Source organism: Mus musculus, chromosome X (genome assembly GCF_000001635.26).
Source record: "Mus musculus strain C57BL/6J chromosome X, GRCm38.p6 C57BL/6J".
Taxonomy (NCBI): Eukaryota; Metazoa; Chordata; class Mammalia; order Rodentia; family Muridae; genus Mus; species Mus musculus.
The window spans coordinates 9915854-9932211 of record NC_000086.7 but is presented as its reverse complement, the minus strand read 5'-3'; the positions used below and the strand labels follow the sequence as shown (position 1 = coordinate 9932211).

At 40.5% G+C, this 16358-nt stretch overlaps 1 protein-coding gene across 18 annotated transcripts in view; it reads right to left on the bottom strand.

Annotated features, from left to right (window-relative positions):
• Positions 1-16358, bottom strand: part of Sytl5 (synaptotagmin-like 5) — a 251243-nt gene that overhangs the window by 66653 nt on the left and 168232 nt on the right. The window lies entirely within an intron of this gene.

Below are 16358 nucleotides of genomic sequence, written 5' to 3'. Positions count from 1 at the left end.
TTCAAGTGGAAGGCTACATTTCTAAGAATCTTTAGATTTCACAAATATTTCTTGAGGGGTTAAAAAAAGAAAGAAAGTAAAGGAGGGGCGGCCAGACAGTGTGGCAGGTAAGGTCACTGATTGTTCTTCAGGACGACCAAAGTTCAACTCATGAGGTGGCTCACAACGGTGTGTAACTCAGTTCTGACACTCTCTTCTGGCAACCTTGGGTACCAGGCACACACAGAGAGAGCATTTTTAGCAAGAACAAAGACTAGGATTTCATTCCCCAGTACCAAAGTGAATTATCAAATAAAATTTATATTTCTTTCATCAATAAGTGATTGTTCAATAAAAGAGGAGGGCTGTGGGTTCTTAGGAGTTGGATGTGAGTCCCTCTAGTTCTCCAGCAACTTGTTCTCCATACTACTTTAGATAAGCCAGGTCTCTGTCCCTGCTAAGCAAAAGACTATCTAGTTTGGAAACTCATCAGAGCTAGCTGAGAGAAGCATGTTCTGGGCTGGGACTCTTTGCAAGAATTCTGAATTAGGGAATGACATATAACTTGCACAGAAAGGAAATGATTTTCTGGGATGAACAAAGGCTGCAAGTTAGAGCACAGCCCTGTTAGAGTAGTGACTACCTTTCTCATTAATGGTACCCAAAACAACTCTGGGGAATGAAAGAGTCTGCTATGTACATTTTCTGTTCTTATTAAGCATGCTCTGTATCACTGAGCTGAACTGTAAATAGCATATCTTTTCAATTTATTAGTTCCTGGACACTTTTATACAATGTATTTTGATTATATTCACTCCCCCAACTTGTCACCAATCCACCATCCCTTCTCCTTTGGCCCAAATTTGTGTGTTCTCTCTAATGTGCTCTCTCTCTCTCTCTCTCTCTCTCTCTCTCTCTCTCCTTCTTTCATGTGTGCATTTGCATACACATGCATGTGTGCGTGAATTTGCCCACTCTGTGTGTATGCATGTGTGTGCGCGAGTCTGGGCACACATGCGTGTGGGTGTGCATATGTGTAAATTCTTTGTACATTCTTTGATGGAATCACCTTCATACTTTCCTTGGCATCTCTCCTGTGATAATGGGGTTTACACAATGAAAGCTCTTGTGCTGAGAGAAATCTGATTGCATTACTACTGCATGGAGTTAATTGGAAGTTAAACAAAAATAGCTTTTGAGGTAATGGAGTTCAAGTCCTTGTCCAGGATATTGAGCACACTAAATATGGCTGTTTCTAAATACATTTAAATATGCTTGGCACTAATTGGACTCCAGGGATTATTAATAACAGCAATAATTTTACAAAGAGCACATCAAGTAGAGGAGGAGATGAGTTGATGAGCCCTAGAGGGAGTTGGTGGGAGGTAGTATAGGTAGATAAAATCAAAGTACATTGTATACAGATTTGAAATTTTCAAAGAACGAATAAAAATATTAAAAATAACAACAAAATCTCAGCTATATTCTTTAGCCAAACGATTCTGGGTGCAACTGTTTCATTTATTTTACATTCAACAGTGTTCTATGTGACTAAATGGATTCCAAAGGTACTGTCATAATCTTAATAGAATCTACTAAGTTGTCTCTGCTTCAAAGGACTCTGACAAAATGTCACTGTTAAATTGTCAGAACCTTCATTCTACTGGAAAACTATATTTGGGGTAAAAATGATGCTTATTATAATATCAGTCTTTGCTGCTTGGAGAAGCACCTTGTACATACCCTTGCTTCTACACTTTTAAGGTGTCTCCTCTGCTCAGCATTACCCCTTCTTCCTTTTGATAGCCTGAACCTGACTCATTCATCAAGCCCCTTGTCAAGCTGCTTGTAATCTGATGTGTATGTCTTGATGTCTCTTATAGCACCCTAAAAGCAGCTACTATCTATTTAATTTGTGACATTTATTGCCTATGACATCTCTGTGACTTATTAACATCTCTAATGAACACATCATTGTTTTTAGAGAGAGCTCAATAGCTTGTATTGCCATGTTATATTTTCATATAAGCCTTTAAAACAGTAACTTTTTAGGAGTTAAACTTTTCTCTCCAACTGGATGTTACAACTTTTGAAGGCAGAACCACAGCTGCCAGTTTTGAGACACAGCAGGGCTCAGCCCAGTGCTATGGTGGTTTGGATGAATCAGGATCTATGCAAATCATTTTTGTCAGTTATTGTTTTTCAGCTCCAAAATTCCTTATTTGTGTGACCTCATTCTGTGACAGCTGAAACAAGTTCTGAAAACTATAGCTCTTAATAGAATCAGTAGGCTCTGAGATCCTTATTTAGTCAATCCATTGATTATTTCTAAGGAGTTGGGCACTATGTTAGATGTCTTAACACCAAAGGAAGGAAGGTTCTGGGAAGCACTAAAGGAGATTACCATTAAGTGGATATATTTTGGGCAAGCAGAGTGCATGGTGACAAGAGATGCACGTGCACAAGGCATTGTGGGAACCTCAAAAAAATAAATGAATACAATAGGATGGGGAGGGTAATGCCTAGGATGGGAATTTGAGAAATTCTAGAAATTCTAGAAATTCTAGAACATTGTTTACATTCTCTGCTAATTAATGAATGATGGACTTAGTCACAAGAGTTTGAGTTATTTTATACTTTTATTTAATCTCTGCTCATACCTCAGAACACTGAAAAACAAAAACACTTCTTTTAGAGCTAGCTACAATCTCAGCCATTGTCAGCATTTCATGTTGTTTTCTGTAGGGGAATTTCCTTTAATTATCTGATTGGCTAATAAAGATAACAAATAGCCAATCGCTAGGCAAGAAATGAGGAGGCAGGTTTTCAAGAGGAGATGGGGAGGAGAAGCTGGAGGATACGGTGGGCAGAGGAGGACAGAGGGAGAAAACTTAGAAGGAAGATGGAGCAGAAGAGCATGGCCTGGAGAAACTGCAAGTAGCTAGGATTTCATAGCTGGGGAATAAAGTTATTTAGAGGCATATCTGGCCAATATAGACATGCAGTTTATAAATATATAACTAAGTTGAATTTTCCTTGCATGGGCTTATTGGGGTGGGAGATTTACCACAACTGCTCAGAAAACAATGCAATGCTACCTAGAGCAGAGCCACATGAGACTTGGCATATCTTAGAATCCTTGCTATTCAGTCTTTATTTGGGGTGGGGTGGGGGGGGGTGGTCTGATTCTTTTGTGGCACCTAGCTGCTGGTTCCCAGTGCCTCCTTGTATCTTGTTCTCTAACATATACCCCATTGCTTGTTACAGTACTAAACAGGGATATTTGCCTTCTGAACTAAGTTGAAGTGCTCAACTGTGATCTCGTTTCCCTAAGGAACCTTGTAAGATTAAATAAGGAACAGACTGTTTGAGTAGCTATGTTTTAATTGGAGTTGTTTAATATAGCAGCAGGGAGGTTAGAGGAGAGGGATGCTGGTATTTGAAAGCAAAGGCTCTAGTATGCTCTTTATAGCCATGGCTGACTCTGACCAGAGATATGCCTGAAAGTAATGGGTATCACTTGGCAGCAGTATAAATAATTCTAATAAAATAAGATCTCTTGCATGTTCAGGTCATCCAGGGGATTTATTTATATGAGGTTGAAAGTATTTAAGATTGCATTTCTTCACTCCACATGCCTGTGCCCAGAAACAGCTTGACTTCTAGGAGATCCATCATAACCAGGCTTGAAGATGAGATACCCCCACCCCAATATCTGGCCTAAGTGGGACCCGCACAGGGCCCAGAGGATGCAGGACCTATCTGCCCTGCCAGAGATCCTTCCAGTCCACAACTGTACCCAGAGATGGATCAGGTGCTCTAGCTCCCCCCATGCCCACATCCAGAGATAGCTTGACTCCCATAAGCTCTGCCATTATCAGGCTCACAGATGAGACAACCCCTAGCATCAATACCTGGCCTAACTGGAACCCTCATGGGGCCCAGCAGAGGTAGAACCTATCTACCCTGCTGAAGACACATCTTCCGTCCAGCCTGCAACTCTGCCTGGGGTAAAGCTAGTGCTCCAAATCATCTCCTAAACCCACTCCCAGAGACAGCTTGATTCTAAAGAGGTATATTATAACACAGATCAGGAGCTCCAAACCCCCTCCCATAGCAAGAACAGCCTCATCCAAGGAAGTCCATTATAACCAGGCTCACAAAAGGAGCAGGCTCTAGTCAGAGATAGCAAGGCAAGTTAACACCAGAGATAACAAGATGGCAATAGGCAAGCACAAGAACACAAGCAACAGAAACCAATGCCACTTGGCACCATCAGAACCCAGTTCTCCTACCACAACAAGCCCTGGATACCCTAACACACCTGTAAAGCAAGATTCTGACCTAAACTCCCATCTCACGAAGATGATAGAGGACCATAAGGAGGCTCTTAACTCCCTTAAAGAAATACAGGAGAACACAGGTAAACAGGTTGAAGACCTTAAAGAGGAAACATACAAATCCCTTAAAGAAATACAGGAAAACACAATCAAACAGGTGAAGTAATTGAACAAAAATATCCAGGATCTAAAAATGAAAATAAAAACAATAAAGAAATCACAAAGGGAGGCAACCCTGGAGATGGAAAATCCTAGGAAAGAGATTAGGAGTTACAGATGTAAGCACAAGAGATAGAAGAGAGAATCTTAGGCATAGGAGATACTATAAAACATATTGACACAACAGTCAAAGAAAATAGAATGTGCATAAAGCTCCTAACCCAAAACATCCAAGAAATTCAGAATTCAGTAAAAAGACCAACCTAAGAATAATAGGGATAGAAGAAAGTGAAGATTCCCAATTCAAAGGGCCAGAAAACATCTTCAACAAAATCACAGAAGAAAACTTCCCTATCCTAAAGAAAGAGATGGCTATAAATATATGAAAGGCCTATAGAACTTCAAATAGATTGGGCCAGAAAAGAAATTCCTCCTGTCACATAATAAAAGCACTAAATGCACAGAACAAAGAAAGAATATTAAAAGTTGTAATGGAAAAGGCCAATAACTTATAAAGGTAGACCTATCTGAATTACTCCAGACTTCTCAACAGAGAATCTAAAAGCTTGTGGACAGATGTCAGGCTGACTCTAAGAGAACACAATTGCCAGCCCAGGATACTATAGCTGGCAAAACCCTCAATCACCATAGATGGAGAAAACAAGATATTCCATGACAAAATCAAATATAAGCAATATCTTTCCATTAATCCAGCCCTGCAGAGGAAAATTGAAGGAAAACTCCAGTGCAAGTAGGGAAACTACACCCAAGGAAAGCCAAGAAATTAATCATCTTACAACAAATACAAAAGAAGAGAACCACAGAAACATAATACCACCTCTAACAACAAAAACAACAGGAACCAATAACCATCAGTCTTTAATATATCTCAATATCAATGGACTCAATCCCCCAATAAAAAGACATAGGCTAACAGACTGGATACATAAACAGGACCCAGTATTTTGCTGTATACAGGAAACACACCTCAGTGACAAAGACAGAGACTACCTCAAACGAAAATGATGAAAAATGTTCTAAGCAAATGGTTCCAAGAAACAAGCTGGAGTAGCCATTCTAATATGCAATAAAATAGACTTACAACCAAAAGTTATCAAAAGAGATGGGGAAGGACACTTCATACTCACCAAAGGAAAAATCCACCAAGATGAACTCTCATTTCTGAACATCTATGTTCCAAATTCAAGGGCACCCACATTTGTAAAGAAATGTTAGTGAAGCTCAAAGCAAATATTGAACCTCACACAATAATACTGGGAGGCTTCATCCCCACTCTCACCAATGGACAGATCACGTAAACAGAAACTAAACAGAGACACAGTGAAACTAACAAGTTATGAACCAAATGGGTTTAACAGTTATCTACTGAACATATCTCCCTAAAACAAAAGAATATACCTTCTTCTCAGCACCTCATCATGCTTTCGCCAAAATTGACCATATAACTGGAAACAAAACAAGCCTCAACAGATATAAGAAGATTGAAATAATCTCAAGAATTCTATAAGATCACCATGGACTAAGGCTGGTCTTTAACAACAGCAAAAACAACAGAAAGCACACATAGTCATAGAAACTGAATAACTCTCTACTCAATGATAACTTGGTCAGGGAAGAAATAAAGAAAGAAATTAAATACTTTCTATAATCTAACAAAAATGGAGGCACAGCATACCTAAACTTATGGGATACAATAAAAGCAGTATTAAGATCTGGGTTCTGGGATTCCGCAGGACCTAGGAAATTAGTCTGAACAGGTTAGAGGGTGCGCCAGAGAACCGGACAGCTTCTGGGACAGGTGGAAGCACAGAGCCGCTGAGGCAGCACCCTTGGCGGGCCGCAGACAGCCGGCCACCGTCCTGACCAGAGGACAGGTGTCCGCCTGGCTTGGGAGGCGGCCTCAGCCTCAGCAGCAGCGGTCGCCATCTTGGTTCCGGGACTCAGTAGAACTTAGGAAATTAGTCTGAACAGGTTACAGGGTGCGCCAGAGAACCGGACAGCTTCTGGGACGGGCAGAAGCACAGAGCCGCTGAGGCAGCACCCTTGGCGGGCCGCAGACAGCCGGCCACCATCCGGACAAGAGGACAGGTGTCCCCCTGGCTTGGGAGGCGGCCTCAGCCTCAGCAGCAGCGGTCGCCATCTGGGTTCCGGGACTCCGCGGGACCCAGGAAATTAGTCTGAACAGGTTAGAGGGTGCACCAGAGAACCGGACAGCTTCTGGGACGGGCAGAAGCACAGAGCCGCTGAGGCAGCACCCTTGGCGGGCCGCAGACAGCTGGCCACAATCCGGACAAGAGGACAGGTGTCCCCCTGGCTTGGGAGGCGGCCTCAGCCTCAGCAGCAGCGGTCGCCATCTTGGTTCCAGGACTCAGCAGAACTTAGGAAATTAGTCTGAACAGGTTAGAGGGTGTGCCAGAGAACCGGACAGCTTCTGGGACGGGCAGAAGCACAGAGCCGCTGAGGCAGCACCCTTGGCGGGCCGCAGACAGCTGGCCACAATCCGGACAAGAGGACAGGTGTCCGCCTGGCTTGGGAGGCGGCCTCAGCCTCAGGAGCAGCGGTCGCCATCTTGGTTCCAGGACTCCCTGGAACTTAGGAATTTAGTCTGCACAGGTGAGAGTCTGCACCACAGAAGCTGACAGCTTCTGGGAACTGCCAAAGCAACACAGCTTCTGAGAAAGGCCCTGTTTTGGGCCTTCTTCTTCGACCAGGAGGAGGTCCAAAAACAAGATATCTGCGCACCTTCCCTGTAAGAGAGCTTGCCAGCAGAGAGTGCTCTGAGCACTGAAACTCAGAGGAGAGAATCTGTCTCCCAGGTCTGCTGAGAGACGGTAACAGAATCACCAGAAGAACAATCTCTAAACAGAGTCAACTATAACTACTAACTCCAGAGATTACCAGATGGCGAAAGGTAAACGTAGGAATCCTACTAATAGGAACCAAGACCACTCACCATCATCAGAACCCAGCACTCCCACTTCGCCCAGTCCAGGGCACCCCAACACACCCGAAAACCTAGACCTAGATTTAAAAGCATATCTCATGATGATGGTAGAGGACATCAAGAAGGACTTTAATAAATCACTTAAAGAAATACAGGAAAACACTGCTAAAGAGTTACAATTCCTTAAAGAAAAACAGGAAAACACAATCAAACAGGTAGAAGTCCTTACAGAAAAAGAGGAAAAAACATACAAACAGGTGATGGAAATGAACAAAACCATACTAGACCTAAAAAGGGAAGTAGAAACAATAAAGAAAACTCAAAGTGAGGCAACACTAGAGATAGAAACCCTAGGAAAGAAATCTGGAACCATAGATTTGAGCATCAGCAACAGAATACAAGAGATGGAAGAGAGAATCTCAGGTGCAGAAGATTCCATAGAGAACATCGGCACAACAATCAAAGAAAATGGAAAATGCAAAAAGATCCTAACTCAAAATATCCAGGAAATCCAAGACACAATGAGAAGACCAAACCTACGGATAATAGGAGTGGATGAGAATGAAGATTTTCAACTCAAAGCACCAGCAAACATCTTCAACAAAATTATTGAAGAAAACTTCCCAAATATAAAGAAAGAGATACCTATGAACATACAAGAAGCCTACAGAACTCCAAATAGACTGGACCAGAAAAGAAATTCCTCCCGACACATAATAATCAGAACAACAAATGCACTAAATAAAGATAGAATACTAAAAGCAGTAAGGGAAAAAGGTCAAGTAACATACAAAGGCAAGCCTATCAGAATTACACCAGATTTTTCACCAGAGACTATGAAAGCCAGAAGAGCCTGGACAGATGTTATACAGACACTAAGAGAACACAAATTCCAGCCCAGGCTACTATACCCAGCCAAACTCTCAATTACCATAGATGGAGAAACCAAAGTATTCCACGACAAAACCAAATTCACACATTATCTCTCCACGAATCCAGCCCTTCAAAGGTTAATAACAGAAAAAAACCAATACAAGAACGGGAACAATGCCCTAGAAAAAACAAGAAGGTAATCCCTCAACAAACCTAAAAGAAGACAGCCACAAGAACAGAATGCCAACTTTAACAACAAAAATAACAGGAAGCAACAATTACTTTTCCTTAATATCTCTTAACATCAATGGTCTCAACTCCCCAATAAAAAGACATAGACTAACAAACTGGCTACACAAACAAGACCCAACATTTTGCTGTTTCCAGGAGACACATCTCAGAGAAAAAGATAGACACTACCTCAGAATAAAAGGCTGGAAAACAATTTTCCAAGCAAATGGTATGAAGAAACAAGCTGGAGTAGCCATCCTAATATCTGATAAGATTGACTTCCAACCCAAAGTCATCAAAAAAGACAAGGAGGGGCACTTCGTTCTCATCAAAGGTAAAATCCTCCAAGAGGAACTCTCAATTCTGAATATCTATGCTCCAAATACAAGGGCAGCCACATTCATTAAAGAAACTTTAGTAAAGCTCAAAGCACACATTGCACCTCACACAATAATAGTGGGAGACTTCAACACACCACTTTCACCAATGGACAGATCATGGAAACAGAAACTAAACAGGGACACACTGAAACTAACAGAAGTGATGAAACAAATGGATCTGACGGATATCTACAGAACATTTTATCCTAAAACAAAAGGATATATCTTCTTCTCAGCACCTCATGGTACCTTCTCCAAAATTGACCACATAATAGGTCACAAAACAGGCCTCAACAGATTCAAAAATATTGAAATTGTCCCATGTATCCTATCAGATCACCATGCACTAAGGCTGATCTTCAATAACAAAAAAAATAACAGAAAGCCAACATTCACGTGGAAACTGGAAAAACACTCTTCTCAATGATAACTTGGTCAAGGAAGGAATAAAGAAAGAAATTAAAGACTTTTTAGAGTTTAATGAAAATGAAGCCACAACGTACCCAAACCTTTGGGACACAATGAAAGCATTTCTAAGAGGGAAACTCATAGCTCTGAGTGCCTCCATGAAGAAACGGGAGAGAGCACATACTAGCAGCTTGACAACACATCTAAAAGCTCTAGAAAAAAAGGAAGCAAATTCACCCAAGAGGAGTAGACAGCAGGAAATAATCAAACTCAGGGGTGAAATCAACCAAGTGGAAACAAGAAGAACTATTCAAAGAATTAACCAAACGAGGAGTTGGTTCTTTGAGAAAATCAACAAGATAGATAAACCCTTAGCTAGACTCACTAGAGGGCACAGAGACAAAATCCTAATTAACAAAATCAGAACTGAAAAGGGAGACATAACAACAGATCCTGAAGAAATCCAAAACACCATCAGATCCTTCTACAAAAGGCTATACTCAACAAAACTGGAAAACCTGGACGAAATGGACAAATTTCTGGACAGATACCAGGTACCAAAGTTGAATCAGGATCAAGTTGACCTTCTAAACAGTCCCATATCCCCTAAAGAAATAGAAGCAGTTATAAATAGTCTCCCAGCCAAAAAAAGCCCAGGACCAGACGGGTTTAGTGCAGAGTTCTATCAGACCTTCAAAGAAGATCTAATTCCAGTTCTGCACAAACTTTTTCACAAGATAGAAGTAGAAGGTGCTCTACCCAACTCATTTTATGAAGCCACTATTACTCTGATACCTAAACCACAGAAAGATCCAACAAAGATAGAGAACTTCAGACCAATTTCTCTTATGAATATCGATGCAAAAATCCTCAATAAAATTCTCGCTAACCGAATCCAAGAACACATTAAAGCAATCATCCATCCTGACCAAGTAGGTTTTATTCCAGGGATGCAGGGATGGTTTAATATACGAAAATCCATCAATGTAATCCACTATATAAACAAACTCAAAGACAAAAACCACATGATCATCTCGTTAGATGCAGAAAAAGCATTTGACAAGATCCAACACCCATTCATGATAAAAGTTCTGGAAAGATCAGGAATTCAAGGCCCATACCTAAACATGATAAAAGCAATCTACAGCAAACCAGGAGCCAACATCAAAGTAAATGGAGAGAAGCTGGAAGCAATCCCACTAAAATCAGGGACTAGACAAGGCTGCCCACTTTCTCCCTACCTTTTCAACATAGTACTTGAAGTATTAGCCAGAGCAATTCTACAACAAAAGGAGATCAAGGGGATACAAATTGGAAAGGAGGAAGTCAAAATATCACTTTTTGCAGATGATATGATAGTATATATAAGTGACCCTAAAAATTCCACCAGAGAACTCCTAAACCTGATAAACAGCTTCAGTGAAGTAGCTGGATATAAAATTAACTCAAACAAGTCAATGGCCTTTCTCTACACAAAGAATAAACAGGCTGAGAAAGAAATTAGGGAAACAACACCCTTCTCAATAGTCACAAATAATATAAAATATCTAGGAGTTACTCTAACTAAGGAAGTGAAAGATCTGTATGATAAAAACTTCAAGTCTCTGAAGAAAGAAATTAAAGAAGATCTCAGAGGATGGAAAGATCTCCCATGCTCATGGATTGGCAGGATCAACATTATAAAAATGGCTATCTTGCCAAAAGCAATCTACAGATTCAATGCAATCCCCATCAAAATTCCAACTCAATTCTTCAACGAATTAGAAGGAGCAATTTGCAAATTCATCTGGAATAACAAAAAACCTAGGATAGCAAAAACTCTTCTCAAGGATAAAAGAACCTCTGGTGGAATCACCATGCCTGACCTAAAGCTTTACTACAGAGCAATTGTGGTAAAAACTGCATGGTACTGGTATAGAGACAGACAAGTAGACCAATGGAATAGAATTGAAGACCCAGAAATGAACCCACACACCTATGGTCACTTGATCTTCGACAAGGGAGCTAAAACCATCCAGTGGAAGAAAGACAGCATTTTCAACAATTGGTGCTGGCACAACTGGTTGTTATCATGTAGAAGAATGCGAATTGATCCATACTTATCTCCTTGTATTAAGGTCAAATCTAAATGGATCAAAGAACTTCACATAAAACCAGAGACACTGAAACTTATAGAGGAGAAAGTGGGGAAAAGCCTTGAAGATATGGGCACAGGGGAAAAATTCCTGAACAGAACAGCAATGGCATGTGCTGTAAGGTCGAGAATTGACAAATGGGACCTAATGAAACTCCAAAGTTTCTGCAAGGCAAAAGACACCGTCAATAAGACAAAGAGACCACCAACAGATTGGGAAAGGATCTTTACCTATCCTAAATCAGATAGGGGACTAATATCCAACATATATAAAGAACTCAAGAAGGTGGACGTCAGAAAATCAAATAACCCCATTAAAAAATGGGGCTCAGAACTGAACAAAGAATTCTCACCTGAGGAATACCGAATGGCAGAGAAGCACCAGAAAAAATGTTCAACATCCTTAATCATCAGGGAAATGCAAATCAAAACAACCCTGAGATTCCACCTCACACCAGTCAGAATGTCTAAGATCAAAAATTCAGGTGACAGCAGATGCTGGCGAGGATGTGGAGAAAGAGGAACACTCCTCCATTGTTGGTGGGATTGCAGGCTTGTACAACCACTCTGGAAATCCGTCTGGCGGTTCTTCAGAAAATTGGACATAGTACTACCGGAGGATCCAGCAATACCTCTCCTGGGCATATATCCAGAAGATGCCCCAACTGGTAAGAAGGACACATGCTCCACTATGTTCATAGCAGCCTTATTTATAATAGCCAGAAGCTGGAAAGAACCCAGATGCCCCTCAACAGAGGAATGGATACAGAAAATGTGGTACATCTACACAATGGAGTACTACTCAGCTATTAAAAAGAATGAATTTATGAAATTCCTAGCCAAATGGATGGACCTGGAGGGCATCATCCTGAGTGAGGTAACACATTCACAAAGGAACTCACACAATATGTACTCACTGATAAGTGGATATTAGCCCAAAACCTAGGATACCCAAGATATAAGATACAATTTCCTAAACACATGAAACTCAAGAAAAATGAAGACTGAAGTGTGGACACTATACCCCTCCTTAGAAGTGGGAACAAAACACCCTTGGAAGGAGTTATAGAGACAAAGTTCGGAGCTGAGATGAAAGGATGGACCATGTAGAGACTGCCTTATCCAGGGATCCACCCCATAATCAGCATCCAAACGCTGACACCATTGCATACACTAGCAAGATTTTATCGAAAGGACCCAGATGTAGCTGTCTCTTGTGAGACTATGCCGGGGCCTAGCAAACACAGAAGTGGATGCCCACAGTCAGCTAATGGATGGATCACAGGGCTCCCAATGGAGGAGCTAGAGAAAGTACCCAAGGAGCTAAAGGGATCTGCAACCCTATAGGTGGATCAACATTATGAACTAACCAGTACCCCGGAGCTCTTGACTCTAGCTGCATATGTATCAAAGGATGGCCTAGTCGGCCATCACTGGAAAGAGAGGCCCACTGGACACACAAACTTTATATGCCCCAGAACAGGGGAACGCCAGGGCCAAAAAGGGGGAGTGGGCGGGTAGGGGAGTGGGGGTGGGTGGGTATGGGGGACTTTTGGTATAGCATTGGAAATGTAAATGAGCTAAATACCTAATAAAAAATGGAAAGAAAAAAAAGCAGTAGTAAGAGGAAAATGTATAGCACTGAGTATCTTCATAAAGAAATTGGAGAGACCCTTCACTAGTAACTTAACAAGCACATCTGAAAACTCTAGAACAAAAAGAAGCAAACACACCCAAGAGAAGTAGACAGCAGGAAATCAAACTCAGTGCTGAAATCAACCAAGGAAAGACAAAAAAAACTATACAAAGAATCAACAAAACCAGAAGCTAGTTCTTTTAGAAGATAACAAGATAGATTAACTCTTAGCCAGACTAACCAGAGATCACAGAGACAGTATGCAAATTAACAAAATCAGAAGTGAAAAGAGAGATCTAACAACAGAAATTGAGGAAATTAAAAAATGATCAGATCCTAGTACAAAAGCCCATACTCAACAAAACTGGAAAATCTAGATAAATCTATTATCTAGACAGATAATAGGTAACAAAGTTACATTAGTACCAGATAAAATATCAAAACAGTCCCATAACCCCTAAAGAAATAGAAGCAGTCATCAAAAGTCTCCCAATAACAATCAGAACAACAACAGCAAAAAAAAAAAAAAAAACAAAAAAAAAACAAAAAACAAAAATAAACCATCCAAGGTCAGATGGTTTTAGTGCAAAATTCTATCAGACATTAAAAGATGACCTAATTCCAATTCTTCCTTCCTTCCTTCCTTCCTTCCTTCCTTCCTTCCTTCCTTCCTTTCTTACTTTCTTACTTTCTTCTTTCTTTCTTTTCTTTCTTCCTCTCTCTCTCTCTCTCTCTCTCTCTTTCTTTCTTTCATTTTTGTTTTTTTTTTGTTTTTCAAGACAGGGTTTTTCTGTGTAGCCCTGGCTTTCCTAGAACTCACTTTGTAGACCAGGCTGTCCTGGAACTCAGAAATCCGCCTGTCTCTGCCTCCCAAGTGCTGGGACCCAAGTGCTGGGATTAAAGGCGTGTACCACCATGCCCAGCTCCAATCCTTCTCAAACAATTCCACAAAAATAAAAACAGAAAAAATACTACCTAATTCATTCTATGAAGCCACAGTTACACTGACACCTAAACTACACAAAGACCAAACAAAGAAAGAAACTTCAGAACAATCTAGCTTATGAATATTGATGCAAAAATACTCAATAAAATTCTCACAAACCAAATCAACAAACACATCAAAACCATCATTCTCCATGAACAAGTAGGCTTTATCCCAGGGGTGCAGGAATGGTTCAATATATGGAAATCCATCAATGTAATCCACAATATAAACAAACTCAAAGGGAAAAAAAAACTGTATGATCATCTCATTAGATGCTGGAAAGGCCTTTGACAAAATACAGCACCCCTGCATGTTAAAAGTCTTGGAAAGATCAGGAATTCAAGGCCCATACCTAAACATAATAAAAGCAATATACAACAAACCAACAGCCAAAATCAAATAAAATGGAAAGAATCTGAAAGTAATCAAACTAAAATCAGTGACAAGGCTGCCCACTCTCTCCCTATCTATTCAGTATAGTACTCAAAGTTTTAGTTAGAGCAATTAGACAGCCAAAGGAAGTTAAAGGGATAGATATTGGAAAGGAATAAGTCAATGTATCACTATTTGCAGAAGATATGATAGTATATATAAGTGATCCTAAACATTCTACCAGAGATCTTCTATTCTACCTGATAACTTCAGCAAAGTGGGTGGATATAAAATTAACTCAAACAAATCAGTAGCCTTCCTCTAAATAAAGGATAAACTGGCTGAGAAAAATCAGGAAAACAACACCCTTCACAATAGTCACAAATAATGTAAAATACCTTGATATGACTTTAACCAAGCAAGTGAAAGATCTCTATGATAAGAACTTCAAGTCTCTGAAGAAAGAAATCAAAGAAGATCTCAGAAGATGGAAAGATCTCCCATGATCATGGAATAGTAGGATTAACATAGTAAAACTGCCCATCTTACCAAAAGCAGAATATAGATTCAATGTAATCCCCATCAAAATTCTAACTCAATTCTTCACAGAGATAGAAAAGGCAATTCTCAACTTCATATGAAATAACCAAAAAAGTAGGATAGCAAAAGCAACTCTAAACAATAAAAAAACAAAACAAAACAAAACAAAAACCTGGGGTAATCACCACCCCTAACCTCAAGCTGCACTACAGAGCAATAGTGATTAAAAAAACCCACACAGTATTGGTACAGAGACAGGCAGGTAGATCAATGGAATAGAATTGAAGACCCAGAAATAAACCCACATACCTTTGGTTACCTGAACTTTGACAAAGAAGCCAAAACCATACAGTGGAAAAAAGAAAGCATCTTCAATAAACAGTGCTAGTCTAACTGGAGGTCTGCATGTAGAAGAATGCAAATTGATCCACTTTTATCTCCTTGTACAAAGCTCAAGTCCAAGTGGCTCAAGGACCTCTACATAAAACTAGATACACTGTATCTAATAGAAGAGGAAGTGGGGAAACAGCATCAAACATGTAGGCACAGGGGAATTTTTCCTGAAAAGAACACCAATGGCTTGGGCTCTACAATCAACACTTGATAAACGGGACCTCATAAAATTGAAAAGCCTCTGTAAGGAAAAGGTCACTGTCGATAGGACAAAATGGCAACCAACAGATTGGGAAAAGATGTTTACTAATCCTACATCCAACAAAGGGCTTATATCCAATATATACAAAGAACTCAAGAAGTCAGACTCCAGAGAACCAAATAACCCTATTAAAAATGGGGTACAGACCTAAACAAAGAATTATTAACTGAGGAATCTTGAATGGCTGAGAAGCACCTAAAGAATTGTTCAACATCCTTAGTCACCAGGGAAATGCAAATCAAAACAACACCAGCAATGGAGGAGTGTTTCTCTTTCTTCACATCCTCACCAGCATCTGCTGTCACTGGAGTTTTTTATCTTAGCCATTCTGCTTGGTGTAAGGCTATTACAAGGAGTGCTTTCTGACATAAACCTGGTATGGCTGGCCTCTGAGAGGTTCTGCCAGCACCTGACTAAGACAGATGCAGCCAACCATCAGGTTGAGCCTAGGGACTCCAATGAAGAGTTAGGCAAAGGACTAAAGGAGCTGAAGGGGATTGCAACCCCATAGGAATAACAACAGTATTGACTAACCGGACCCCACAGAGCTCCCAGGGACTAAACCACCAACCAAAGAATATGCATGGAGAGACCCAAGGCTCCCAGTCCATATTCAATGGGAGAGGAGATGCTTGGTTCTGTAGAGGCTTGTTACCGCAGTGAAGGGGGATGATGGAGGGGTGAGAACGGAGTGGGGA